Source organism: Dama dama, chromosome 10, assembly GCF_033118175.1.
Source record: "Dama dama isolate Ldn47 chromosome 10, ASM3311817v1, whole genome shotgun sequence".
NCBI classification, from domain to species: domain Eukaryota; kingdom Metazoa; phylum Chordata; class Mammalia; order Artiodactyla; family Cervidae; genus Dama; species Dama dama.
The window spans coordinates 10872393-10898625 of record NC_083690.1 but is presented as its reverse complement, the minus strand read 5'-3'; the positions used below and the strand labels follow the sequence as shown (position 1 = coordinate 10898625).

Here is a 26233-nt window from a genome sequence, read left to right as displayed (position 1 = left end):
CCTGGAGAATCTCATGGACAGAGGAGCCTGTAGAGCTACAGTCCATGGGGTTGCAGAGTCAGACACAACTGAGTGACTAACACTCTTACCGCATATATACAGAAGCTGGAAAAATGATGAACCTATTTACAGGGTAGGAATAGAGATGCAGACGTAGAAAGCAGACTTTGGATGCTGCAGGGGAAGGAGAGGGTGGGATGAAATGAGAGAGTAGCATTGAGACATATACATTACCGTATGTATACCGTAATGGGAAGTTGCCGTATAACACAGGCAACTCAAAGCGGTGTCTCGTGACAACTTAGAAGGGTGGGATAGGGTCAGGGGTAGTGGGGTGGTTCAAGACGAAGGGGGCATATGTATATATACTTATGGCTGATTCACGTCGTTATATAGCAGAAGCCAACACACTACTGTAAAAATCAAAAATAAATTTCAAAAATCCAATTAAAATTTTAGAAGTTTACAAATAAATAACATTTGAATGAATGGGACAGTGCATTAAGTCTAACCCCAGGGAATCCTCATAGGGAGTAATACTTCGAGGAGTGAGAGGGTGAGGGAATTCTTTGTCCTATCTTTGACCAGGAAACCTGGTGCCCAGCATGAGAAGAGGTGACCACCTCAGGACTCATTCAACCTGCTCTTCCTTCCCTGGGGGAGCAGAGTTTTACAGCCTTGCTTGGGCTTTGGGGTCACTTCCCACAATTGTGAGCAGTCTCCCCAAGGGTAGGGAATCCCCATCTGTAAGCCTCTCTTTCTCTTCTCCCTGAGCTTCCAGGACTGAGTCTTTGCTTCTCTTCTTTGCCAGAAACACGTGTGGCCCGAGGAACTTTGAACACCTGGACTGCAGGCACCTGGGAAGCGGGAGGATGGGAAGACAGGCGGCCGACAGGCTGGGTCCTGCCCCGTGCCCGTCCAAACGCATCGGCTGGCATGTGGGTGGTGTGGTCCGACTGGTTGGGTGAGGATAGGGCGTGGGCTGGCAAGGGTGCCAGCCAGTGAACTGCGACACCCCCACCCTAGAGATGGGCAGGCTCTGTAGGAAGACAGCTCGTCTCCAGCCCCATCAGCGCTGACTCTGGGTTTAGGACCCTTAACTCAAGAAGCCCTGAGATTCCCTGGCATCTTCCCAGGATCCCGGAAGCTGCTGGCCCAGACGATACTGCCATTTGTAGGGGGTAGAATTTTCTGGGTTTCCCTGGTGGCTCAGTGGTAAAGAACTCACCTGCCAATGCAGGAGACTTGAGTTTGATCCCTGGGTCGGGAAGATCCCCTGGTGAAAGGAATGGCAACCCACTCCAGTATTCTTGCCTGGAGAATCCCATGGACAGAGGAGCCTGGTGGGCTACAGTCCATGGGATCACAAAAGAGTCAGACAGAACTTATCGACTAAACAACAACAATAAGAATTTGCCGCCCTAAAATATGTCTCTTTGACATATTAATTATTTTAAGCTGGTTATTTTCTGGAAAACTCTGAAAACCGAGTAGGGGTTTACCCTTTTGTCAGAAACATTTACGTTAGGAAGGGGAATCTCCATTTGCAAGGGTGTCTCTCTCTGCACCTGGAGCAGGAGGCTGACCAAACCTCTAGAAGCTCTTAGCTGGGGAGAAAGCAAGGGCTTGAATTTGCATAACGAACTTACCTTTGTTTACTGTGCATTTCCTGGTCACCTCCCAGAAATGACTTTCCCACCCTCAACATCCGCTTTTGTCTTTAGCTGAACAAAGAATTTAGGTGAGGCTTTTGGTCACCTTGGGTTTCCCAGGTGGCTCTTTCTTTCCCAGTGTTAAAGAAATCTCCTGTCAATGTGGGAGACGCAGGAGATCCCAGGACATCGCTGCAGGTTCAGTCCCACGGAAGACCCCTTGGAGGAGGCAATGGCAACCCACTCCAGTATGCTTGCCTGGAGAATCCCACGGACAGAGGAGCCTGGCAGGCTATAGCCCATAGGGTCGCAAAGAGTTGGACATGACTGAGCAACTAAGCACGCACACCCATGAAGATGGTATTAAAGGTGAGGGTTTGGCCATTTGGGGGAATAACTCAGTTTTCCTGGGTCTCTCCCAAATACACATTTTTTTTTTTTACTTTTTACTTTTGTTTGATTTTCTCCTGTTAATCTGTCTCATGTCAGTTTAATTCTTAGACCAGCAAAAAGAACCTAAAAGGATAGAGAAAAATTTCCTCCTCCCTGACACATACATGCAACAGATGCTTGTTGAATATCTCCTATGTGTTCCATAACATCTTATGGAAAAACCCAAACAAACGGTTTTGGCCAACCCAGTATCATGCCTGATAGTGGCTGTTGCCCTTGGGGGACCTACATGGTGCCAACTATTGTTTTAAGCATCTCATATGAACTAATTTGTTCGGCTCCCTTTACAGCCTATGATGTGGATACCGTCTTCTCCTTTTATGGGCATACTGAGGTACAGAGAAGCTGAGAAATTTGGGAAAGTTCCACAACTAGAGGTTGAAAAAATTGTGAACGTTCCACCGCTAGCTAAGTTGTATTCTCCCCAAATTCATCCAGGTTTCATTGAAGTCTTAACCCCTCAGAATGTGACTGTTGGACCTTGGGTCTTAAGAGGAGTAATTAAAGTAAAAATGAGCTCATTAGGTTTTCCTAGAAGAAGAGGAGGTTAGGACACATATACAGTTGCGTATGTGTGACATGACACAAGGAGATGTCCCTCAAGAATCCAAGGAGAAAGCCTCAGAAGAGACTCACCCCGCTGACACCTTGATCTTGGGACTTCCAGCCTCCAGAATTGTGAGACAGTTTCTGTTGCATGAGCCGCCCATCTGTGTTCCTTTGTTCCTCAGTCCAAACAGTCTGACACAGAGATGCAGCGCCTGGATGTGGATCCAGGCAGCTTGGAGTGTCTGTCGTAACCACCAAGCTCTCTCCATAGGTGCTGGAGGCATCCTAGCACCCAACAAAGCCTCTCTCCTTGTGGTCATCAGAGAGACTGAATGGGACTTAGAAAGAGAACACCATTCTTCTTCTTTTTAAAAATTCTTATTTATTTTATTTTGGCTGCACACTGGGTCTTCATCTCAGTGTACAGGCTTTCTCTAATTGTGGCACAGGAGCTCTCTAACCATGGCACATGTGCTTGGTTGCCCCATAGCATGTGGGATCTTAGTCTCCCTTCCAGGAGCTGAACCCGCGTACCCTGCCTTGGGAGGCAGATTCTTAACCACTGGACCACCAGGAAAGTCCCCGAGAACAACATTCTTAATGAATGATTTAGTGTTACTAATTGCATTCCTATGTATCTCATGAAAGAAACCATCACCAGGACTGCCAGGGTGTATGGATCTCACTTTGGGAAGTATAAACTGGACCGGTTAGGACCAGCCTGGGTCCCTGACAACCCCCAGGCCCCAGTTCCCCAGTGGTCGGCTCTCTCAGGCTTTTGCAGGATAGCTGAGCATCTCCAGATTCTCCAGACCAGCACTTAGCTCTACTGATCTGTGTGAACTAGACCACCAAAAGCCGTCTCTCTCTGGGATCCCACCGCGTGAACCAGCCCCTCATGGAGGGGGCAAGGCTTCTCCGTCTAACGTGCATCTTCTGGAGATCCTGCTTCAGTTCGGTCTGGGCGGGTCCTGAGATGCCACATCTCTGACAAGCTCCCAGGTGATGCTGATGCTGTTGGCAGGGAGGGAGGGTGACTCAGGATCTGGGCTCATGTGAAGACTTCAACAGATGCTGTGGGTCCCCTCCACGCACCAGAAGCCAGTGGTTGGAGAGAAGGTTACTCCTCCTGGGAGTAGGAAAGTTTAGAAATCATTTTCAGAAAAAACCAAAACATTTCCTTACTTAATCTACCAAAGGGCTCATTTGCAAGTTTTCTGGCCCCCAAATCTGGGATCTGCCATGAAAGAGGTCCTGGAGTTGGCTGGTTCTAAGCCATTGGAGCAGGGTCTAGTAGATTTTCATACTCCTGAAGCCAAGAGTAAGACTGGGAGCCTTGGCTTAAGCTCTTCGAGTGATGCAGAATTGAGGTGAGCTGGGGAGGCCCCTATAGCTGTGTGGGGAGAGGATGAACCAATACTGATGAGTGCTCAATGCCTTCTCCTTCTCTGAGAATCTTACACTCTGAGTTCTGACACTCCACACTCAATTCATCCCAGACAAGATTTGAGCATTCATTCCAGAATCTTCCAACTCCTTCCTCAAGGATCACCCACTTTCCAGGATCAAAAGACACCTCTTCAGAGAGGCCTTCCTTTCTTAGACCCCCATGACTATTCTGTCTGATACAACTCCTTCCCCTGGTCTGTTGTTAGACTGTCTTACAATTTTTTTATACTGTGATCACTAATTTTTTTTTCACTTCCTTCATAGCAATTGCCACACCTTGAAATTACATGTTTGTTTCTTTATTTATTTATCTCATGGCTCCTCCACCAAATTGTACCTTCTACTGGGTTGAGGACCATGTCATTTTCATCCATCCATATCGTCCGTCTCCCAGCACTGTATGGAGCCTGGCCCTTGAGAAGCCCTAGATAAATAGCTGTTGGATGAAGAAATAAGGATACCATCACTTCTGAACTTTAACATACATATGATTCATCTGGGGATTTTGTTAAAATGCAGATTCTGATTCAACCAGTCTGGTTGGGGCCTAAGAGTCTGCATTTTTTTTTTTTTTTTTTTTTTTTTGACTGCTCTGTGTCTTCGTTGATGCAAGAGGGCTTTTGCTAGTTGTGGTGAGTGGAGGCTACTGTAGTTGCAGTGAGTGGGCTTCTCATTGTGGCGGCTTCTCTTGTCGCAGAGCACTGGCTCTAGATCACAGGCTCAGTAGTTGTGGCCCAGGGGCTTAGATGCCCCAAGGCATGTGGGATCTTCTCGGACCAGGGATTGAGCCCTGTCCCCTGCATTGGCAGGCAGATTCTTAACCACTGGACCACCAGGGAAGTCCCGAGAGCCTGCACTTCTCGCAGGTTCCCAGAGGCTGCTCAGGCTGCCGGTCTGTAGACCATGCCCTAAGTAGCAACGACCCAGCGAAAGTCTGTCCTCATCAGCCATCCAGCCCACCATCCACTTCCCTTTCCTCATTGCTCAGTTCCCGAGGAGAGGTCTCAGAAGCAAGAAAGGGGCTACTGAAACCCAGGGAGGATTAATAATGAAGTAGGAGAAATTCCAAGGAGCTCAGGATTAATGATGGTGCAGAAGCTTAGCTGAGCGTAGCACACCAGGCTGGCAGCTTACATGACCTGGATTGTCTAGACCTGGGAGAGATGGACAAGGATGGTCCCAGGATCGCTCCCAGCAAGGAGCTAGGCTGTTTCAGGGCTGAAAAGCCTAATCCTTGCCTCACCAGCTTGTCTCCACTCTCAATGCTAAGTTCACCATGTACGTCCTAGCAGGATGACACATCTGACCTGGATATTTCAGTGGTGGGTGTTCCACATTGCCTTGGTGACAATCTGTCCCCCACCCACCAAATCACTCACACACAGTGCTCTCTAGCAGTAGAGAGATGGGCAGCTCTCCTGGGACCCACCTCTGTGGGAAGGTAAGGTGACCTTCCATTGGCCAAGAAAACCTTTCTCAAAAGGATGTCAACTCACACATGACTAGGGTGTTGGGAAACCCAAAGTTCAATTTGACGCTCAGTGACTATGACCACATTTGGTTAAAGGACTAATACAGAGTTTCTCAAACTGTGGTCCACACATCACCAGCATCAGAAACATTTTGTAGTTGGGGATTGACAAAAGACCTTGTTAAATATGCAGATTTTGGGGTTTCACCATCTGACCTACTATTCCAGCACTTCTAGAAGGGGGAGTTGGGGGTGTGGAATTTTCATGGTTCATAGATTCTCCCAGGTGATTCATTTGTACTGTCTCCTTTCAAACTCAATGGGCTCATATATCTGCTTCCTTCTCAGTCTGTGTAGTTTTTATTTCCTTTTGTGTCAGTTCTATTGTGTCTTTTATCATCAGCTGCCTTAAATCGCTTTAGAAGTTAGATAGTAGAGTAAATACACAAGGCTTCAAATGTGACCAGGTGTCCCAGGGAACCAGCCCTGCCCCTTTGATGCTCTTCTTGACAGTGAATCTACCATCAAAGCGAAGCTCACACCGAAGCTGCCCAATGAGCCTTCCTTTATACCTGAATTGAGCCAACTGGTCCCTGTGTCTTTAGGAATCATCTTCAGCTCTTCAGGAAACATCTGCACTCTTGGACATGCCAATGGACCAAGCCAAGCCCTTCACACTGGCTCAAGAGAAGTACACGTTACAAGTGAGCCCCAGACCCCTCAGACTTCTATGTAAGGTTACCTTTTACAGCTTCCTGAAGGGACTTATGAGTCTTGTTTGGGTTATTCTTCTCCCAGACCCAGCATCATTCTAAAGTAGGAGTAGAATCTTGGGTTACAAGTTCTATCATTTCTCACCTTGTAATTTCTCTGCGTGAGCCCACTCTCACCAACCCCCTACCTTCTCCCCACAACAGTCAACCAGGGCTTTCCTGGTTCAGTGGTAAAGAATCTGCCTGCCAATGCAAGGGACACCGGTTTGATCCCTGGTCCAGGAAGATCCCACATGCCTCAGAGCAGCTAAGTCTGTGTGCCGTGACGACTGAGCCGGTGCTTTAGAGCCCATGAGCCACAACTCCTGAGTCCATGTGATGCAACTATTGAAGCCTGTGCACCCAACAGCCTCTGCAAGAGAAGCCACCACAATAAGAAGCCCCTGTGCTGCAACAAAGAGCAGCCCCTGTTCACTGCAACTAGAGAAAGCCTGCGTGCAGCAATGAAGACCCACCATGGCCAAATAATTAATTAAATAAACAAACCTTAAAAAATAAAAACAATCATACCATGTCACTACTGCCTTAAAACCTCCAACTATTCTTATCATTCCTAGAATGAAGTCCTCAAACTACCTTAAACCAACTGTCTTTTCCAACCTCATCCTCACATCCCCCCTTCCCAGCCACACTGGCTTCTTTCAGACCCTCCTACCTACTACATTCCCACCCACAGGGCCTTTGATTATGCTGCTTCCTCCCTCCCCTTTTGCCCAGCCAACTCCTAACTACCCTTTAACACCACCTCCTTGGGGAAGCCCTCCCTGATATTTCTGTCTGGGTCAAATCCCGTTACTGCAGGCTCAAAGAGCACCATCTTCCTTGTCCTTCATAGCACACATCGAATTTGTTTGAGTGATTAGTTAATTCATTAATTCACTGTAGTAAGGGTGCTTGTGCACCCCAGTTTCCCTAGGAAAGTTCTTTTTTATGACTATTGTCCCACTGGAATTATCAATAGCATCCCTTTCTAGTTAGGGAGTTTGGGATGGACATGTAACCACTACCATATTTAAGATGGATAACCAACAAGGACCTATTGTATAACACAGGGAACTCTGCTTAATGTTATGTGGCAACCTGGATGGGAGGGGAGTTTGAGGGAGAATGGATACATGTATATGTATGGTTGAGCCCCTTTGCTATTCATCTGAAACTATCACAAGTCATTGTTAATCGGCTATACTCCAACATAAAATTAAAAATTAAAAAATAGCATCCCTTTCACTCTTAAGGGTCTTCCCTGGTGGCTCAAATGGTAAAGAATCTGCCTGCAATGCAGGAGACCTGGGTTCGATCCCTGGGTTGGGAAGATCCCCTGGAGAAGGAAATGGCAACCCACTCCAGTATTCTTGCCTGGAGAATTCCCATGGACAGAGGAGCCTGTCTGGCCACAGTCCATGGGGTTGCAAAGAGTTGGACATGACTGAGCAACTAACTCTTTTTTTCACTCTTAAAAGTGTCTTGCTTCAGATGATCAATTATATGGCTGTCCCCATGACAGCCCACCCCACCAGACTGTAAACTCCATGAGGACACTGCTCATCCTTGCACTCAAGAGAACCAGGCCGAGCCTGCATGGCTATTGATGACCTACCCTTGATAGTGACATAGCATCACTCCCACCATGTTCTGTTGGTTGAATAGATGAGGCTGAACTCTCAATGGACTGAGTATTTTAAAAAATTTGCAGGCAAGTCTTAAAACCCCCACATATCCCCAAAGACTTGAATTTCATTCACTAATTCATTTATCAAATATTTATTGATTCCGGTGCTCCTGCCTCTTGTCAGTAGTTTGGGCACAAGAGTTCCTAGCTGAAAGGTAAGAGGTGAAATCTAGACTGTTCGCTAAGCCACATGCCTGGCTTGGAGTTGTGTCTCCTTGGAGGCAGGAGCATTTTTTTCCCCTTTGTATAAAGGTGACCTCTTTATGGGCTTCTGTGGTAGCTCAGACAGCAAAGAATCTACCTGCAAAGCGGGAGATTTGGGTTTGATCCCCAGACCCGGAAGATCCCCTGGAGAAGGGAATGGCTACCCACTCCAGTATTCTTGCCTAACTCCATGAACAGAGGAGCCTGGTGGGCTAGAATCCATGGGGTTGCAAAGTCGGTACCAACTGAGCAATTAACATATACACTATGGCCCTCTTTATACCAAACTGTATGTGCCAAAAGGATGCCTTTTTTCTAAATCATCAGGTTGGAAGGGGACCTTTTTCTGATTTTCATAAACGTGCTGTAAAGACTAGCAGAGACCCTGACTGATCATCTGCGGCGTGTCAGACATGAATGAAAAAGCCACGGGCAAGACAAGAGGTGGCCTCTGCTCTTGGGGACCTCGTGTTCTATCGGGGAGTGAAGACAATGAGTGAGAAAGCACATGAATAAAAAATTAACAAATACAATTACAGATTATAAACAGCGTGAGGGGAGAAAAGTCCTGTCTCTGAGCAGCTCCTCTGTGCTGGTTACAGGAGGCAGAGGCTGGACACCAGGCTGCCTCATCCAGGGCTACAACCTCTCGGGGGCGGTCATGCAGGGGAGCAAGCAGAAATGGGCTGTGTCCAAAAGGATTCCTATCCCAGGTAAGGAGGGAATTCCAGACTATTCAGGTATAAGAACTTGACGATCAAGAAGTGCCCAGAATGGTTTAAATACCTTCCTGCCCGGAAGTATTGAATGGACAAGAATTTTTGGGTCTCCTCCTGTCCTGTCACTCTTTGAATTTTGAACTGCTGGACCGTGAGTGTGGTGTGCAAGTGTATGCCTATGTACGAGTGGGGGTGTACCTTCCGTTGGAAATAGAAGACATCCCGATTTATCTATACCCGAAGATTCCTAAGGACTTGTAAGCCCAGCTTCAGTCCTGAGGCTGGAGTTGCCTGGCTGGGTTGACAGTCACTCAGCTGAGGGGAATGCATCCATGGTTTTACAGCCTAAGAGACAACCCACATACACAAACATACCCAGGAATCTTAGAAAGCAAAGCAAAAAGAACTCCTATCAATGTCAAGCATGATAGTGAGTGCAGCTGACTAGGGCTGGTTCGTAAGTTTCAGGGAGCAAAGAAAGGTTTTTTGACCAGCTTGTTCCCTGCTGTCTTCCCGGTGCCTGCCATACTGAAGAGTCACAGTCAGTACACTTTAAGCAAATGATTGGAAAAATATTGTTTTCCTGAGCAATTGCTTGGCAGAAAGGAAGGAAAGGATTTTTTTTTTTTAAATTAAAAATATTTAGAAAAGTACAAAGGATGCTCTCATAGACTGCAGGAATAATATTTATGATTGTACTTAAGATCCCAGGAAAACAAGAGCACACCCTGGAACACGATTAACAACAGGAACTTTTTTCTTCTCCTTTTCCTTCTCGGTGCCCAACTGTACTCTGCCTTTCCAGAAGATGGGCCAAGAGAACTGGCCTCTACGCGCTTTGTGTGTTGGGAGACACATGGGGACTTGCTTTCGAATTTGCCCAGAACATCATCCCCTGGGCCATCCTGGACTCCAGACGCTTGGGTGGTGAAGGCATGGGTGGTGGGAGCAAACTCTCACACTTCCTGTTACTCTCTCTGACTGTATTTCAGGCAAATTCAAACCTGGGAGCAGTCTGAAGCTCTCTCCCTGTGGTGCCAAGACTCCTGGTGCAAACTTAGAAGTGCGGTCAAGCAGCCAGATGTTTTTGGGTCTCGGTGCCAAACATTTCTATAATGGGGTAAACTCAGACTCAGCCCTCAGGTTCTGCTTACAGTACATCTGTGTTCATTACATGGTGGAAAAAAGAAAGATGTGCAAGTCCCAAACGGCATGGGTGTGCTCAGTCGCTAAGTTGTATCCGACCCTTTGAGACCAAATGGACTGTAGCCCGCCAGGCTCCTCCATCCATGGAATTTTCCAGGCAAGAATACTGGAGTGTGAGGCCATTTCCTGCTCCAGGAGATCTTCCCTACCCAGGGATCGAACCTGTGCCTCCGGCATTGGCAGGCAGATTCTTTACCACTGAGCCACCTGGGAAGCCCAACATCATGGCATGGGTAACATTTCCAGGGGTTTGGAGATTCTATGGCTCTTGTCTTTGGTGATCAGCTATCAGTCAAACGGACAGTATTTGTCTTGTGAATTCTTGCGCTGGCAGGAAATTTGATGATAAAGAGAAGGGGTGGGACCCAGAGCTCCACGGTTTAAGTGGGAGGACATGAGAGCTTGTTTCTCTGCAGGAAACCATTGTCTCCATCCTGCCCACGACCCTGTCTGTGGAGGTGGGCGACAGGGAGGAAATGGTCTCCAGAGAGTGTATTTCTCAGCTGCATACTCTGGGAATTCAGACTTCCTGAATCTCTAGACAGCAGGCATGAAAGGGCTTTTCCCAGATGTCTCTCTGTGGCAAGAAGGGCAGGCAACCAAGCCCTGTCTAGAAGTGCTGATGGCAGGATTTGGTTTGCAGGATCCTACTCCATATCTGGAAGAGGAGCCAAGAGAAAATGTTGCTTGCTAGGCCTTTGGATGTGCTTGTTATATTCCTACACTGAGAAGCATTTAGCACTGTAAGCCGAATGCAAAGATAGAGTTGGACCCTGAGGGGTGAATGACTTGCCAAGACAACACAGTTAGTGGGAGATGTTTTTGCTGTTTGGCTTCATGACTTGCTTTGCCAATGAAATGTGAGCATGTAGAAGCTTTTAATAGCCAGTGAGTGGTTCATCATCTTTTCTTCCCAATTCCCTGAGACCAGCAACGGTCCATACAGAGGCTGTTCCATCCGCCTGCCTCTGGAAGTAAAGATGATATGGATTCAGAGTCAAAATCAATCCAGAACAGACATATATTATGACCAAGATATATCAATACTTTGCACATCATTGGTGGTTCAGTGGGTAACACTCCATGCTCCCAATGCAGGGAACGCAGGTTCGATCCCTGGTCAGGGAACTAGATCCCACATGCTACAACTAAAGAGTTTGCATGCTGCAACTAAAGATCCTGCATGCTGCAACTAAGACCCAGCACCGCCAAATAAATAAAAATAAATAAATCAATATTTAAAAAATGGGTAGCAGAACCTGAAAACACTCGAGCCAGAAAAGACACGCAAGAGGTCACTAAGTTTTCAACTACTTTCTATCTCCAGCCCTGAACCAACACCCCAGCCTTCTCCATGTTCTTTCATGCCTTCAGATACCTTCCTTACATTTCTCTCTCCCAACATGAGATGATCTTTTTATCAGCCGGCTACAGCTGGGAAACTGACAACCGTGATGCCCCAGTGACGTGCAAGAACAGACATCATTTCTCATTCACACGTCCGCAGCTTGGCTGGAGCACTTCTGCATCCCACATGGAAGTTCTGCAGGTCACGTGGGGAGCCTCTGCTCCCATGTACATTTTTCTGAGGCCAATGGACTACTGGAGGTTTATTCTGCTCAAGCAAATGGCAAAAGCACAGGAGGGCAAGCCCTACCGCTCAAACACGTTCCCAGCCTTTGCCTGTGTTGGGTCTGCTAATATCTCAGTGGCCAGGGCCGGTCACGTGGCTTAACTCAAGGCCAAGGGAGTTAGAACGCTCTTCTAGTCAGGAGATTACAGCTGCAGTGTGGATACACTGCTCCATAGTAGGGTGAAGCAATGGGACCCAGAACCCAATCAAACACACTCTTACTCCCCCCCACACACCATGCTGAAGTTTCAGACTTACTACTGAAACACCAGGAATGGAGATACAGTGGGTATAACGTAGGTTTTGGCCTCCGCTTTTCCTGGAGAGACAGGTGTGTGTTTATTTAATATTTACTTTTTCATATCATTTTGGTGGTGCTGGGTCTTCGTTGCAGCCTGCGGGCTCTTTGTTGCGGAGCGTGGGCTTCTCTATTCTCTAGTTGTGGTGTGCAGGCTGAGTTGCCTCACGGCACATGGGATCTTAATTCCCCAACCGGGGATCCAACCGGCGTGCCCCGTGTTGGAAGGTGGATTCTTAACCACTGGACTGCCAGGGAAGTCCCCAGGTGTATATTTAAAGACAGAAAAAACTAAGAGGTGCAAGCAGCACGTAAATTGCTCAGGCAGATGGGGCTCTGGAGAAGGTTTGGAAACAAGTTAGAGATGCAGCCCATCATTCCTTTCTCTGGTCCTAGAGAAGCATCTTGGTGTCTGGCCAGGTTCTTCCCTGCGTGGGCATGCCCCGCGGGCAGGCAAACAGGAGGTGTTTTTTGGTGACAGGAGGAGGCGGCATTGTCCAGCTTTGAGTCACGGAGTGAGAACGTATCCCCTTTGCCAATGATCTTGCGGTAGTTCTGATGACAAGACAAAGTCTCCTGAGCTAGCTTGACTCTACCGCCTGTCTGACACTTGCTGATCTCCCTTTTTAACAGATCCTAAACCTCAGGCTCATAGATTCTTTTGGGCAACAGTATCTGGTTAGAGGTACTAACACTGTTTTCTCTGGGTAGTGTTTATATTTGCAAGTTTGTCTTCTATTTTTGGTAGCTGGGCATTGGTTTCCTGTTTACCATATGATATAGGGCTTCCTTTTTAAAAATAAACATAGTTAGATAAACAGAATTGATTGAAAGAACAATATTAAGTGAATACTGGTTCAGCTGGTCTGTGGATATGGCGGAAATCATGGTGCATGTTTTGTAAGTAGCGATATAGTGGGAGGAGGAGAGTGAGGTTTGCAACAGTCAGAGTGGGTTCAAATTCACACTCCATCTCTCGGATAGGGCCTTTGGGTGAGTTACTTAGGTAGCTCTTCTGAACCTCAGTTTCTTTATGGGCTGGTTGTGTCATGTTCATGATAGAGTTCGTAGCACATCGTGAGGGCTCAGCAAACAGCAGAAACACACCTCTCCAGCCTCTACCTGGACTGTCGATTCTGGGAGAGCCTTTGGGTTTTTCTGTCTCCCAGATGGCCACGGGACAGGCAGGCATCACTGTTCCTGCTGGTGGTGGGCCCTGCACAGACCCCCTCTGCAGCAGCCAGACCCCCTCTCCTCCCCTTTTATGTGGGACCTCAGTTCACATGGACACCTTCCTGGCCCCTTGCCAGCCCCACAAAGAATCTCTTGCTTGGGAGATGAAAGTCTTGATTAGTCATAGAATTTCAAAACGAAACCAAATGTGAGATGTCAGACACTTGTCCTGCTGGGGAACCTCGAGATGGGGCTTGAAGTGGCCCTTTGAAAGCTGCTTCAAATTGCCTAAGGATCTCTAATCTAGACCCAAGGAGGCTTTCCCCTTGCACAGTTTCCCATCAGGATTGAAGAAAGACTCAATAGGGGACTTCCCCAGTGGTCCAGTGGTTAAGAATCTGCCTTCCGATGCAGGGTAGACCAGTTGGATCCCTGGTGGGGCAACTAAGATCTCACATGCCTCTGGGCAACTAAGCCTGTGTTCTGCAACTATTGAGCCCGCACATCGCACAGAGAAAGTCTGGATGAGGCAATGAAGACTGAGCGCAGCCAAAAAAAAAAAAAAAAACTTCAGAAAATTTAATTAAGCATGGTTTCCCAGCCAGACCAATTATCACACAATAAGTTAGCATTTCTTAAAAAAGTTTCTAATTCTTTTGCTATTGGCACAAGTCCATTGCCTTATATTTTGGGGTGTGTGACAGTAACATTAACCTGTTCAATTAAAAGCTTAAAAACGTACTGTAATATTGTTGTGGTCCTGTTTTGGAATTTCTTCAACTTTTTCAACAGTAAATCCTCCCTCCCCACAGCTCAACCCCCCACAGATGGGAGTCAGACCCCTCTGACCTTTTCCTTTATCCCACAAGAGCCTCCAGGGCAGATTAACCCTCTCAGTCCCAAATGAGGAAACTGAAGCTGGAAAGAACAGTTTGTCTTTTGGTGTCATTTCCAGGGACAATAAATTCCAGGACTGTGGGTTCAAAACATGTGTGGTGGTTTGTGTGAGGCAACCTCTGGGGGAGTCCTAAGATGGGGTCCCTGATTGCCCAGCCACTTCCCATCAAGGTCAGGGACTCTGTCAGAAAATAAAAACAACCATAGCTTAGATTGGTGGTGGTTTAGTCGCTAAGTTGTGTCCCACTCTTGCGACCCTGGGGACTGTAGCCCGCTGGGCTCCTCTGTCCATGGGATTTCCCAGGCAAGATTACTGGAGTGGGTTGCCATTTCCTTCTGCAGGGGATCTTCCCCACCCAGGGAACGAACCCAGGTCTCCTACACTGCAGGCAGGTTCTTTACCAATTGAGCCATCAGGGAAGCCTATAGCTTAGATTAACTCAGCTTAGACTGATCGAGCTCAGATTAACTGAGCTTTGATTGACTGAGCTTAGATTAACTATGTACTAGGCACCCTCAGGTATGACCCTTTCCGGGCTTACAGTAACCTAACGAAAGCGTTTCTACTGTGACTTCCATTTCCAGAAGGGGAAACTGAGGCAGGAAAGATTAAAGAAAAGGGCACTGCATTGAGAAAAAGGCCAGGGAAGGGGTGCTAAAGCAGGGAGTCGATTCCAGAACGCTGGTCCTTAAGCCTTAAGGGAGGGGAAGAGAACGGGGAGAAGACGCGCAGGGGTGGAGGGAGACGGGCGAACGTAGCGCAGAGAGCCTTCGAGAGCCCACTGCTTCCTTCCTTCCCCCTCACCGGGCTACCAGCTCTGCCCCAAAGTTGCCCAAAGGAGCGCAGGGAGGCGGGCTGGGGCTGGGGGCGCTCCCCGGGCTCCGGCCTTCCCCTCCCGGGTCCCCCACCCGCCTCCCGCGGTCCCTCCCCCTCGGCTCTCCGGGCTCCTGACATCACGCCCCGGGAGGCGGTGTCGGGAAAGGAGGGAGACGGGGGGAGGAGGCTCGGCGCCAGCGAGAGGGAGGAGGGAGAGCGCGCAGTCCCAGCCCAGAGCTTCAAAACAGCCCGGCGGCCTCGCCTCGCGCCCCAGCCCGTCGGTCGGTCCAGCCACCCGCGTCCGGTGAGTCGGGGGCGCGCCTGGGAGCCGCGCGCAGGTCGGGGCGGGGGGCTCCGGGCAGCGAGAGCCGGGGCAGCGCGGGGCGTGAGCCCCTGCAAGTACCCGACGCAGGGAGATCCCTGCGATTGGGGAGGGAGGGGGGCAGGGAGAGGCCCCCTCCCTGCGGAAAATCCACTGTTCCTCCGCCAAATTGCACCGGGGCCGACTTCCCGCCTGCCCCCGGCCCGCCCTGGATCCCGGATTCCACCTCCCCACCCCCGGACTGCTTCCTTCGCCTTTCGCGCCGAGGCGGGCGGGAAAAGTTTGGGGAGGAGTCAGGGCGACTCCCTTCGCCCCCGTCAACGCTACTCCCAGGGCTCTGGGAGTCCCAGGCCGTCCCCCTCTGGTCGTGTGAGAGTCCCCGGCGCCTTGGCGCGGGTCCCCCGCCTCGTGGGAGCGCGCGGGACCTGCTGCGCGCAGGCTGGGTCGGTGGGTCCCTCTCGGCCCCCGGCGGCGGCGGCGGCTCCGTTGCGCCCCCCAGCGGCGAGAAGCTGCTGACTTCGGTCTGGGGCGGTGGAGGGGCTTGGGTGACGCCTCCGTCCCCTCTCCCCTGTGGTTGGACCGGGGAGGAGGGTTGAGGGCCCCACCCTTCGGTCCAGAGCGAGGGGAGGCTAGCGTTCTTGTATAGAAAGCCTATACACTCTCCCCAAACCCAGAGTCCTAAACCCACAGGTAAAGAATCTGCCTGCAATGCAGGAGACCTGGGTGTGATTCCTGGGTTGGGAGGATTCCCCGGAGAAGGAAATGGCAACCCCCTCCAGTATTCTTGCCTGGAGAATCCCATGGACAGAGGAGCCTGGTGGGCTACAGTCCAGGGGGTCGCAAGAGTCAGACACGACTTAGCGACTAAACCACCACCACCAAATCCACCCCAGGGAGGCCCTGTTTGGGGGCTGACACAGGAACCTCAAGAATGAGGGTTAGGTGGGGGCACCTGTACCTACGGGAGACCCCACATTGTAAAGCCTCTCCCTCCAGGCCACCGAACCCACCTCTGACTTTGGAACAAGAATGACAGCCCAGTTTCAGGTTTGGGAAAACGGTCAGTGCCCCCTTCCAGGCTCCAAAATGGTGCATGTGAAGTGCTGGGGGTGATCTTTGAACTTAGCTGTATCTAAAATGCAGGGACCAGATAACAGGTGGCTAGCAGAGTGGGGAGTAAGGTAAGGGACTTGGAGAGGGTCTTGAGAAGCCAGTGGCCCCAGTATTTTATGCCTTCACTGATCGGAGACACCTAGAATAGGCAAGTTCATAGGGAATGAAAGCAGAGTAGTGGTTAGCTGGGCCAGGGGAGAGGGATGGGGAATTGTTTAATGGGTACAGAGTTGGGGAGGATGCAGAAATTTGGGGTATAGATAGTGGTGACCGTTCTATGACACGGTAAATGTATTTAATGGCACTGAATTCTACACTTAAAACTAGTGAAAATGATTAATGTTATGTTCTGTATATCCTGCCACAATTAAACCGGGTCTGCAGCCACCTCTGTGCTTCAGTCTGAATCAGCTAGAAACCTGGGAGGCCAGTCACGGTTGCCGGCCACCTCTCCCCAGAATGTGGCCTCAGTATAAGGAAGTGGAAGGAGGGTGAGGAAGGGACTGGAGCCAGGTTTCCCCAGGAGTCTGGAAGGGACGAGGAAGGGAACCAAAGCTGATGGAGTCTCTGCAGGGCATGGCACCCTCCAGCACTCCTGGAAGCCACCCCCCACCACCCCACCACCCTGCACCAGCCCCTCCACTCTCCCAGGCTGCAGGTGGGAAGAGCCAGGCCAGAGACCTTAAGTCAGTTTCTCAAGGTCCTTGAGCTAGTAGGTGCCAAGAGCCACACTTTGGATCTCTGTCTGTTTTCCCTAATCCCTGTTCATAGTGCCACCTGGAGATGCCCTGGGGGGACTTGGAGAGGCAGGGGGAAGACCGTTCTGGGGAAATCAGGGCCCCGATGCCCACGGGGGCCTTGGCAGATGCCAAGCCTGAGGCAGACGGAGGGCGTGGGGGTGGCAGGAGGGTGCAGAACCTGTTTTCCCACCTAGGGTTTTTGGATCGGCGTCCTCCACCCTCACTGGGAATTGGGGAGTGGGAGGCAGGGAGTGGGCCACATAGCCTGTAGCTGCCTCTGTCCTTCCAGTGGGGAAATTGAGATTCACCTGAAATCTGGCTCCAAAGGTGACTGCGTTGGAAGCCACAGAGGGGGCCCAGAGGGCGGGTGAGGGCAGGACCAGGCCGGTGGGCACTGATACTGCGCTTCCCCACCCAGAGGGACGGGGCCAAGCCTCTTCTGCCTTCCAGGCCCCAGATTAGGGCACAGTTCATGAGGGGCTTCCCAGGTGGTACAGTGCTTAAGGATCCACCTACTAATGCAGGAGACATAGGAGATGCGGGTTTGATCCCTGGGTCGGGAGGATCCCCTGGAGGAGGACATGGCAACCCACTCCAGTATTCTTGCTTGGACAATCCCATGGCCAGAGGAGCCCGGTGGACTCCCGGAGTCCATGGGGTCGCAGAGCTGGACGCAGCTGAGCACACATAGCACACAAGAGGGGCTGACGGAGGTCCGTGGCAGCTAGTCGTGGATCCAGGGCACAACCATCCTGTCCTCCCTGCCACTCCCCTGCACACACAAGTCTTGTCTGAGGCCCCTTGTTTATAGAATGGAAGTGAATGTTTCACCTAGATTTTCTCTGTCTGCCTTGTGCATATTATCTTCAGGGCGGGAGCTGAAAGCACGTGCGTGTGTGTGTGTGTGTGTGTGTGTGCGCACAGACTCTCGATTTTCCAGCCACGGGTGATTCCCAGGAAGGCTCAACTGGCCCACGTCTCATCCCAGGCCTGCACTTACTCCCCTGCCGTCCGGGGCCTCCCTGGTTGACAGGCACAGAGGAGGCTGGCTCTTTGTCACACTGAACTCTGTCAGACGTGACCAGGAAGGGAAGTCTGTCGAGACAAAAACACAGGAATGCCTTTCCAGGCCAGATGGGGTGGTGGTGGACTGCTGGCTGCTTGGTGGGATTTGTTTGGAAGGCAGGAGTCCAGCTGACTGTCCTGGGAAGGCAGATTGGTGTGTGTGTGTGTGTGTGTGTGTGTGTGTGTGTGTGTGTGTGTGTGTGTGTTGCAATATGTGGCTGCTACCCAGCTTTGTGGGCAAATGAGGCCTCTGACCCTGGCATCGGAGGCTAAAGTGGCGCAGAGGTGGGTTCTTCAGTCACGGGGTAGTGACAACCATCCCCCCAAAGAGGAGAGCAGGGTCCTTCCAGGAGAGGCCATTGAAGGCTGACAGCAGGACTCCAGGACAGGGGGGGTGGGCTCCAGGGACCTCTTACTGGGCGATTGGCAGCAGCAGCTGGAATGGGGAACCAGGGCAGCTGGCACCTTAGATAGAACTGGGACCTGACCCTTGGATGTTGGCGTCATCTCATCCAGGGAAGAATGGGGGTGGGGTGAGGGTATTGGGAAGAGAGGCGCCCCTTCTCACCCCAGGAGTGATGGAGCCAGTGATGGAGCCCAGCTCCCTGCAGGAGCGACCCCAAAGTGCAGTTTTGGCAGGACCGGTCCGTGGCTGGGGATTGTCAGATGCGTCTGGCTCTTGTTAGGGACAGGCCAAGGGGGGCAGTCTAAAAATACCCAAGGCAGAGCTGCCACCCAGTGAGAGCACCGGCCTGTGACTGGACAACCACAGAAGCACTCGCTGTCCCAGCTCGTCACTGGGGCTCTTCCAGGTGCCTAAGCCCTGGGCAGAGGCTGGGAGGGGTGAGAGCGCCCTGGACCTCCGTGGGCTAAGATCAGAGTCTTTCAGGGGCATAAGGGCCTTAGTACGGATATGAGAGTTGGACCGTAAAGAAGGCTGAGTGCCAAAGAACTGATGCTTTCAAGCTGTAGTGCTGGAGAACATACTGGAGAGTCCCTTAGACTGCAAGGACATCAAACCAGTCAATCCTAAAGGAAATCAACCCTGGATATTCATTGGAAGGACTGATGTTAAAGTTGAAGCTCCATTTCTTTGGCCACCTGATGCAAAGAGCCGATTTATGCTGGGAAAGATTGAAGGCAAGAGGAGAAGGGCCAAGAGAGGATGAGATGGTTGGATGGCATCACTGACTCGATGGACATGAGTTTGAGCAAGCTCCGGGAGATAGTGAAGGACAGGGAAGCCTGGTGTGCTGCAGTCCATGGGGTCACAGAGACTCGAACATGACTTGGTAACTGAACAACAACAAAGGGCCTTTAAAAGCCCCAGTGTAACTGCTAGGGATGCTCAGAGAGGTGGAGTGACTCACCTGAGGTCACTCAGCAGGTTGGCAGCAGGACCTGGACTAGAACTGGGTCTGGGGACTTACTGCCAAGGAGCTGGATGACTGGGAGTTGCCAGTGGGTTCCTAGGCCAGGTCCCCTTATGGTCCCCCAGGTCCCAGGGACCCTTATGACATGTGTCATCCATCCAAGATGTTGAGTTTCCACGCTCATGTGCTGATCAGTGAAAGGGGCCAAGAGCCATGCTCAGGCAGTGGGTCACTTCCCACTGGCCTTGGGTCACTCCCAGCCACAGCTGCTGGGGCTCTGGGAATATCATCCATCCTCGGGCAGGACGTAGGAAGACTTGGGGGCTGCAGAAAAACCGTCTTCCCGTCTGAGGACGCGGTTTGTTCACATGGTGTCTCCAGGGCTTAACAAGGAGTTGTTGACCTGAATAGTGAAAGTCCCAGTACTCTCACCTTTTTGGGAAGCCAGGCTTCAGTTGATCTAGAAAGGGATTGCAGGTGAAGAGATTCTCCAACTTCCTGCCCCCCCTTGGACAGGTTAGATAACATCAGCTTCTAGAAGCTTCCTAGCACTGCTGGGTCTAGAGCTGAGGGATATAAGCTCTAGATATTTGGATATTTGGTGCCAAAATTAAGCTGAGAAATTTGGATGTGAAACATCTCTCACCCTGCAGGATGCAGAGTGGGACTGGTTAAGTCTCTCAGTGCAAACTGCTTGTAAGCCTAAGATCACGAGGTTTGTCCAATAGAGAAGTCCCTTTGAAGGTTTCCCTTTCTGATGCTTTTGATCACAGACTTCTCTGGAGAGCTTTCTTTCCTTAAAATGAAGTTAGTTAACAATTTTTGCAATGAATGCATGTAACCCAAAGTCTCATTCATCTTATTCTAATGAATGTTTCCCAAAGCGTGTTATCACTGGTGGTAACCAAGATCATTTTTAAAAGTTCATAGCTGAATGTGAAACCAAAAAAAAAAAAAAAAAAAAAGAGTAATCATGTCTTTTTCTCCATTGATATTTGGGGGAAAAAAAAAACACAAATAGAACACAAACCCATAGTTTCACTACTGCATAGGGTGAAACACTGAAGTTGATGTTTTAAACTCTAAAGCTTTTTTTTTGAAATAATGGAAAGGTGTCATTAATAAGCAATGATGATCCTTGGGTTTGGTAAAAATCTTAGTGCAAAAGGGACTGCCTTTGGGGAGATGGCATAAGTGTAAGTGTTAGTCGCCCAGTCCTGACCCTTTGCGGCCCCATGGGCTATAGCCTGTCAGGCTCCTCCATCCATGAGATTTTCCAGGCAAGAATATTGGAGTGGGTTGCCATTTCCTTCTCCAGAGATGTTCATCCTTTTGACAACAATCCTGAAATATCTGTGAGCTCCCCGCCTAAGCTCCTCTTCTGCAAAGAGGCCCCAACATTCAGCTTCAGACCTGATGTGCCACTCAACTTCCAAAGGAGTCTCTGCATCTTTGATGAGGGTCATCATGCCCCCCCCATGCCTTGGACGGTTGTTCCGGGGATCGGGAGAGTTGGAATATTGATGTTTGTGGAAGTGGCTGAAGGTGTTTATGATTTGCTTGAACCAAAGGAAAGCTGAGGGAGAGTCTGGCTTGCCCACTTTCATCCCAATGGCTGTGATCACGTGACCCTGGGCAGTGAGCCGTGTAGGCAAAGGGGGATTTCCCTCTCTTCAAAGGAGGTTTCTGTCCCGCAAAGAAGATGGTGGGTACAAGGATGTACGTGCCAGGAGTGGAGTCACGAGATGGGGTTTCAGGGGAGCCCATGTCATGGTGTGCAAGAGTTTCCTTAAGCCTGTCGGACTGCAGATGGGCTTGGAAGAGTCCCTAGAATTCTCCTGGGCAGTGATGGCTCCAGGTTTGCAGAAAGGAGGGAGAGAAAAGGCAGAGGGTGCGGGCAGAAGTCTTGCTGGAGCAGATGCACGTGTCTCGTTAGCACGTGTCTCCAGTGCGTGGTGCAGGAGGGGAGGGAAGGGCTGGGGGCTCAGCTGGTTGGTGAGCGAAGATGAAGGGGAAGGGGGCTTCCCTCCACATCCCGATGAACCTGGCTGGGGAAGCAGGAGTGATGATGTTCACACTGCAACACTCGGATGGAAAAAAGAGAGAGAAAGGGAAAGAAGCAACTAAATATCCATCAGTCACATTAGGGAGTATCTTACAGAAGTTAGGGCTTCCCTGGTGGCTCAGATGGTAAAGAATCTGCCTCCAATGCAGGAGACCTGAGTTCGCTCCCTGGGTCTGAAAGATACCCTGGAGGAGGGCATGGCAACTCACTCCAGTATTCTTGCCTGGAGAATTCCAGGGATAGAGGAGCTTGGCAGGCTACAGTCCATGGGGGTCACAGAGTTGGACAAGACTGAGCGACTAACACTTTACAGAAGTTAAAAAGAGCGAAATTCAGGGTCAAAGCAAAATTCCCTTGGCAGTGCAATGGTTAAGACTTGCAATCCCAATACAGGATTTTGTCCCTGGTTAGGAAACTAAGATCCCACACGCAGAGTGGCCAAAAAGCATAAAAATTAAAATTAAAAAGAGACAAGATTCAAGGGGGGGATGTGGGTGGGAGGGGTAAAATAGGTGGAGGGGATTAAGAGGTACAAACCGTCAGTTATTAAGTAAATAAGCCGTGGGGATATAATGTATTTAACTGTTAGACTGATCATGATGGCTATTTCATAATGTGTGCAAATGTCGAATCACGATGTAGCACACCTGAAACTCACATATTGTACATCAATTATATTCTCAATCAAAATTGTCTAAAAATTTAGATCTCAGAGAAAAAAACTTGGTTGTCCATCTCTGTGTACCAATACAGAAAGGTTGATAAGTAACAAAGCAATATATGGGGAAATACACATAATATACATAAAATACACATAAATGTATACATAAAAGCAAACATAAAGGAACAGTGTTCCTATGGCCTCATATGTGTTACACGTATGCAAGGAAAGTGACTGGAAGGAGATATCAGAATCAATCAGTGTGGCTGCCCGTGCAGACGGGGAGAGGAAGGAATGGACTGGGCCTGCAGTCTTGTTTGTTTCCGAGAAAATATATTCAAGAGTTACATAAGTGTGGTAGTGGTGGTGCGGTGCGGTTGCTAAGTCGTGTCTGACTCTTTTTCGACCCCGTGGACCATAGCCCGCCGGGCTTCTATGTCCATGGGATTTCCCAGGCAAGAGTCCTAGAGTGGGTTGCCATTTCCTTCTCCAGGGGATCGTCTTGACCCAGGAATCACCTCCTGAATGGCAGGTGGATTCTTTACTGTCTGAGCCACCTAGGAAGCCCTAACGTGTGTATGTGAAGTTCAGGAATAGTGAAATAGTCCTCCCTGAGTTCGGGAAGCAGTGTGAGTTTTGCAGCTTTGGGGTGGGGAGCTTTAGGAGGTGGGGGGGGGCGATGGTAGACAGCCTAGGTGGGGGCAATTCAATGGTAGGGTAACCAGGACCTGTGCCGTTCAGCCTCCAGGGAGCAGGCCCCTTGAAACATCCCTTTGTGGACCTCTCCTGGCCGTGATGGTTTTCCGTCTGGGTGCAGTCAACAGACAAGTGGTAGTTTGGGGAGGGGGTAATGTGGTCCATTTAGGGTGTGTTAAGAATCCACCTGCAATGCAGGAGATGAAAGAGACTCAGGTTTGATCCCTGGGTTGGGAAGATCCTCTGGAGTGGGAAATGGCAACCCACTCCAGTATTCTTGCCTGGAGAATTCCATGGACAGAGGAGCCTGGTGGGCTACAGTCCATGGGGTCGCAAACAGTGGGACATGACTGAGCACACACATCAGGGCCGTTATGAGATCCCTGGAAAGGTGTCCAGGAGACCATTAGGAGTGGGAGTCTGGGGCTCTGACGAGAATTCAAAGAGACACATAAAGGGTCTGAAACTGTGCTGTAGGTTGGTGTTTGAGAATAGGAGAAAATGACTTACACTTTGTCCGTGTTAACAGCAATAATTTGCCATAGCATTTATAGGGTGCAAAGCAGTTTGGGCCACTTGCTTTACAGCTTCTGTCTCATTTGTAATGAATAACAACCCTCTGGGGTTAGGAGAATCATCATCTCTGCCCTATGGATGAAGAAACAGAGTCTTAAGAATTTTGCTTTAGGATTTGAATCCCAGTCTTGTAGGCCCTGGGAGATTCTCAGGTGGCTCAGGGGTAAAAAATTCTCCTGTCAATGCAGAAGAGGCGGGTTCAATCTCTGGGTCCAGAAGATCCCCTGGAGAAGGAAATGGTAACCCATTCCAGTATTCTTGCCTGGGAAATCCCATGGACAGAGAAGCCTGGTGGGCTACAATCTATAGGGGTCACGAAGAGTCGGACGTGACTTAACAACTAAACTCCAACAAACTCTCAGACTCTGCAGACACTGTTCCATTGGATGGTTGGTTGGGTCCCATCACATCCCTGTTTTTAACAGACATCTGAGTCCTCTTGAAAAAACCCTGGTCCTTTGGGCCAAGAAAGTGTCTTTGCTGCCAATGTGTTGATGGATGTCTTAGAGGCCTGTGTTCTTCCTCTCAAGTCAGCTTTCTCAGTCCTGAGGGTCCTGGACCACATGAGGGTCCTCTGCCTTTAACAGCCTGGTCACAGAGGACAGAACTCACCTCCACCCCTGCCCTGGGCAAAGCCATCTTGATTCCTGTGTTTCAGATGTGTGTGTGGAATGGAGAAGGAATCCTCTTTCTAAGCGGTGATCACTTCCATTACTTCCGACGGTCTTCGTTTGAGGGCCCAGATCTTTTGAGCTCCCTGGGCTTTCTCCAGCACTCTCTAGCACAGAGCTAAGTGTGCAGTGCGTGCTGAGTTGTATCTGATGCTCTGTGAGCCCCTGAGCTGTAGCCTGCCAGCGTCCTCTGTCCATGGGATCCTCCAGTCAAGAATACTGGGGTGGGTTGCCATTTCCTCCCCCAGGGGATCTTCCCCACTCAGGGATCGAACCCACGTCTCTTGTGTCTCCTGCACTGGCGGGCGGGTTTCTTACCACTGAGCTACCTGGGAGGGGTGCAGTAGGTGCTCAGTAAGTCTCTGTTGTGTGAATAGCTGAGGGAGGGCATCCCCCCAGGAGTCCCTGGTTTTCCTGCTCTTCAGCCCACCCCCGGGAAGAGTGGCAGAAGGGAGGCCCCCTGCCTTGGATGAGAAGCGGGCAGGAGGCTGCAGGGGTGGAGACGGGCGGCGTGGAGAAGGGCTGAGGGCAGCTGCGCCCCTCCCCACCCACCGCAGTTGGTTCAGGCCCAAGTGGCACAGTCAGCATCCCTATGTCAGCATGACATGGGGTCACATTCTTCTAGGCCAGAGCCCGAAAGAGGCTTAATCATCGGCCCTCCCAGAGTGTGGTCTGCACGCCCACAGGCATTTGGAGATGATTTCTGTAGCATACAGGCAATGTTACAAACTGTAATACGCTCTTTTTTTGTTTTTTTTTTTTCATGTATTACTAAAATGTCAGTCACTTGGCAAGTGATATTGACTTTCTGTTTACAGTATAATACACATTGAAGGGGCTTCCCTGGTGGCTCAGTGGTAAAGAATCTGCCTGCCGATGCAGGAGATGTGAGAGACTTGGGTTTGATCCCTGGGTCAGGAAAATCCTCTGGAAGAGGAAATGGCAACCCACTCCAGTATCTTGCCTGGAAAATTCCCTGGACAGAGGAGCCTGGTGGGCTACAGTCTGTGGGGTCACAAAGAGTCAGACACAACTAAGCACGTATCACTATCACAAAATAGTGAATATAATTCTCTGTGTTACTGTTTTCATTTCCCTGGGGTATTTACCCAGGAGTGGAATTGCTGGGTCCTCTGAGTGCCGAAAAATTGATGTTTTTGAACTGTGGTGTTGGAGAAGACTCTTGAGAGTCCCTTGGACTGCAAGGAGATCCAACCAGTCCATCCTAGAGGAGATGAGTCCTGGGTGTTAATTGGACGACTGATGCTAAAGCTGAAACTCCAATACTTTGGCCACCTCATGCGAAGAGTTGACTTATTGGAAAAGACCCTGATGCTGGGAGGGATTGGGGGCAGGAGGAGAAGGGGACGACAGAGGATGAGATGACTGGATGGCATCACCGACTCAATGGACATGAGTTTGAGTGGGAGTTGGTGATGGACAGGGAGGCCCGGCATGCTGCGATTCATGGGGTCACAAAGAGTCGGACACGACTGAGCAACTGAACTGAACTGATGCTAACTATGTGGCGAAGTGGTAAAGAATCCACCTGCTAATGCAGGAGATACAAAAGACGGAGGTTCGATCCCCTGGGAGATCCCCTGGAGGAGGTAATGACAACCCACTCCAGTATCCTTGCCTGGAGAATCCCGTGGACAGAGGAGCCTGGCGGGCTGCAGTCCATGGGGTCATAAAGACTCGGACGTGACTGAGCACATGCACACATATGGTAACTCTGTGTTTAATTGTTTGAGGACCAGCTAGACTTTCCCACCGTGGCTGCAGCATTTTACACTCCCAACAGCACTGGATGAAGTTTCTCTGCTTCCCCGAGTTTTAATTCCGTTCCCAGCCCTGTCCGAGTTTCTGGCTCCTAAGAAACTTCCACTGGTGGGATTCCTATAGGTCTAGAGCAGGTTGCAGGGGGCCGGGCTCCTGGGTTTAAGCAAGGGCTCACCCAAGGTTCTGGGCTGGGCTGGGCCCAGCTG

General features: G+C 50.1%; 1 protein-coding gene across 1 annotated transcript in view; it reads left to right on the top strand.

The window, feature by feature from the left end:
• Positions 1-15112: 15112 nt before the first annotated feature.
• EMP2 (epithelial membrane protein 2) overlaps positions 15113-26233 on the top strand; it is a 43847-nt gene continuing 32726 nt past the window's right edge. Inside the window, exon 1 of the mRNA XM_061152807.1 lies at positions 15113-15267. The gene's annotated coding sequence lies outside the window, so the exon portion shown is untranslated. The remainder of the gene's footprint in view (positions 15268-26233) is intronic.